We start from the raw sequence: 3533 nt of genomic DNA, 5'->3' as shown, positions 1-3533 counted from the left end.
GATCCTTCCACCAACCCCTGTCAAAATCCAACATTTACCTTTCAGAACCATAGGGAATAAGAGCCTGGGTTTGAGATTAGCTTTTAGTTTTGCACCCAAATCCACACCCAGGCCCCAGTTCTCTCTGTATCAGTGGTAGTTGTCACCCTATGGTGGACACCACACATAAATCAGCGAGGCTCCTTCCTAGGATTGAAGAGCATTAAAAAACCTTTACATTCAAGACCTTCAGATGGACCCTGAGATACATAAAGCGAGAAGACTTGTTCCAGAAGCTAATACAGACACAGCCTGCAGGAGATGATGTTGAATGTCTGTGATAATCAGGAGTAAGTACAGAGGAGGACTTCAGTCCTAGCTAAACCGAGCGTTATGTTAATGAAATTCAGTTCATTACAGTTTAGATATAAAGACCTGTTGGAAGATCAAACTTTGCATATAATGCCCTACTCTGACAGTAATGTATTTGCCATGCAGTTAAAGCAAAAGGTTAAGGAAAAGCTCCGATTTTTAGGTAACTACACAAGCATAAAAATAATAATTACGTGGGTATGGACAGGGTATTTTCCCCTTTTCATTCACTCACCTCTAAGGCAGCCTCAGCTGAAGAAATTAAATTTGACAGGCGATTAGTCCATAATGTGCTACAATCACTGCTGGTATTTGAAGGAAGAATTGAAAACAGACCTAGATGTTTAACTTTGAAATGGCTGCTTCAGATGTGATGGGCAGGAGCTTGGGTTTGGCATCAGGAGCTCAGCAACTTGCAGAACAGGCTGAGCTCATGCCCACAGGCAAGATAGGCTGGGTGAGGCCAGCTGTGAATATACAGCAGTAATCAGCATGGGTTTGCTTTTACCTGCTGCAAAGTTCATTGCTATTTCACTGCTTGGTCAGCGAACTCACAACAGATGACAAAGTCCAAGTCTCCAATCTTTATTGTTCTATAGCAAGCTGTGCTTCTGCCCTAAATGCTTCTTTTAACTGCACAGTCAGAGGAACTAGTTCCTGAATTGTGGTTTATGTGTTCCCAAATGGCTCCATTACAAGTTTGAAGTCTGCATCTCAACTCCTGTACCTATGAATTGGAAAGGGAAGGGATGAAGGTACCCAAGAAATTAGTTCAGACTCACTTCCCAGGTATCCTGCTGCTCTGCAGTATTGCTCCTCTGGCTGTGAAATGCCCTTGCTGCAATGCAGAACTGGCACCATAGGCTGCAGAGAGCCATCCCCAGCAGATCCCCATCTCTTTTCTCTGTCCCTTTTTCCCCGTGTGCAAATGACTTCTCTGCTGTTTCTTGACAACTGTAATTCACAAAGAAGTTCCCCAGCATCACACTGCTAACAGGGATTGACCATGGTGCAGATAAACGGTCCTCCATACAAAGGCTGTTCACAGGTTAGGAGGGACAGAGAGACCCCAGAGCACCCAGCTCTCCCACTGCGCTGTGGGGATGACTTTAAAGACGTAAAGCATGGATATTCACCCTCAGACTGGGAATTCATGGTTCAGGTGTCAAACGAATCTTCCCAGCTAAATCAAAGGTATAATCACAGATGTGGCTCAGTCAGCTTCCTGAAGCAGGAGCTGGCCTGTTGGGAAGAGCAGCCACTGCTCTCCCCTCAAAGGCTTTCTATAAAGTTAAGGCTTTCTCTACTAAGCTCTTTTCAATGAAAGTCATCCCTCAGCAGCACCTCTGGGGCAGGTTAGGGAAGCACTGATCGGCATCCAGCACATACGATACCCTTCATCATATGGGTGAAAGCCTTGAACGTGGAGAGAACTCATCAGTAAAACTACCCTTATCTTTTAAATGAATGGAGCTCTTATCTTTAGACATTCAGGCCAAGGAGAAGCTGGACTGGGTCTTCACTTACCAGAGCTTTCCCAAATTTCCTGTCTTTTGACGGGAAGACACCCAGGAAGGGATACAAGAGCTTTTCACTGTGCTGGGACCAAATGCAGGTAGGAGCAGCAGGGACTATTCTACTGCTTTCAGTTGAAGATGCTCCCTCCTTGCTCTGCTGGCGGTTACAACAGGCTAAAAACAGCCTGCAGGTTCCAGTGCCCCCCTGGAGTGACTGTGCATGGCAATAATCTCCATCACTGCATAGGAAGGAGTTCTCCAGGCCTGGTATAAATTGTTACCTCTGTGACAATCTGGATATAGTGAACAGCCTGGGATTAAGACAGGGTTTTTTCTTCCCTCACCAGCTTGCACTAGCAAACACTGATAACACTGAGGGCCTTTCTTCCCATTCCTATTTTGACAAACCCATTTTGTGTGCTCCTCAAAAGCCACTTCAGAGATGCTAACTGATCTCAGGCAGTCAATACAAAAGTAAGAAAAGAGATAAACATACTGATGCTCACTGCAGAAGTAAATCCTCTCTGTCCCCTCATATCCAGCCCCCACCTCATACCTGCAGCCTCCTTTGTGGCCTCCTCTTCAGCTGAAGGGCACAGAAACAGCAAGAAGACATTCAGGATGCAAACTTCAAAGAACTCTTCACAGTTCCAAGAGGGACTGAAGCTCTGTCCTCATCACTCACAGTGGGATGAGACACTCAAAGCCTTGTTTACCATAAGCTGGACCACACAAGCAGAAGCCCACCCCACATAGCTAGAAAGACCTGCATTACTCCCAACAGACTTTACATCACTTATGAAGAGAGAAGGAGATGGAGGCAGGGCTTTGCTTGGCCAGTTATAAACACCAGCTCCAATGATCCATGTACCTCACCTGTGAGGGGGGAGGCTCCTCACGGGGGCAGGAGCTGATATGGTTCACTTGTAGGGCCCAAGGTGGCCACCCAACACCTGAGTCCCCATCACTTCAAAGGGAAAGCATAAGTTAAACCCATGTGCCAGCTGGACCAAGTTGCCCTTGCAGGGACGCTGCAGATCGATGCTCCTATTAGATGGGAAGTGAGGAGCCAGTCTTATGAGCTCTTTAATTTTTACTGACTTCCATCCACTAATCTCTTGGCTATTTTAATTCCCCTTTGAAGGCAATAAAGGGAAGGCTTTTAGCTCACTGGGCTCACCTGAAATATCACAGTGAAGCGACTGAAACTCCACCTCAGTATTCCCTGTGACTGCTGGTTCTGGTCGCTATTTCCTGACTTCCATGGCTCTTGGGTTTCCTTCTTTTCAATAAACGTGTGTGTTGATTCTTCTCTGTGTGCTTGTTTCTCCTCCATCACGACAGACAGACAGATGGCTGGGACCATTTTGCTAGGCCAGAGCATTCTTGGCTGGGTTCCCCAGCTGAGTAATGTGGTGATGACTTAGTGATGTTTCCTCGCTGCTCCAATGCTAAGCAGGGAGGGAGAATGAGAGGGATTTATGAAGGGGTAGAGGAAGGGGAAAGTCAGATAATGACAAAGTTGGGGAAATATGAACAGCAAGGATGACTTTTGGCATGGCTTTTCCTTGAGTAACCTCAGCTGGGCTCAACGCAGCCTCTGGGAAGCTTTACAAGGCTTTAAACAAGGTCTCAGCGCACAAGCGTGTCCATGCGTTATTCCTT

At 46.4% G+C, this 3533-nt stretch overlaps 1 long non-coding RNA gene across 1 annotated transcript; it reads right to left on the bottom strand.

Moving 5' to 3' along the window:
* Positions 1 to 848: 848 nt before the first annotated feature.
* LOC130603737 (uncharacterized) lies at positions 849 to 2574 on the bottom strand. The gene is made up of 3 exons (XR_008973264.1): positions 2425 to 2574; positions 1488 to 1634; positions 849 to 1078 (listed from the first exon to the last, which is right to left on the bottom strand). It is a non-coding gene; the product is annotated as an uncharacterized LOC130603737 (long non-coding RNA).
* Between the last annotated feature and the right edge of the window lie 959 nt (positions 2575 to 3533).

This window comes from Pezoporus wallicus, unplaced genomic scaffold (genome assembly GCF_028554395.1).
Source record: "Pezoporus wallicus isolate ANWC-B61680 ecotype Strahan unplaced genomic scaffold, APGP_CSIRO_Pwel_v1 contig_8542, whole genome shotgun sequence".
Taxonomy (NCBI): domain Eukaryota; kingdom Metazoa; phylum Chordata; class Aves; order Psittaciformes; family Psittacidae; genus Pezoporus; species Pezoporus wallicus.
This window is presented reverse-complemented; position numbering and strand designations above follow the sequence as displayed.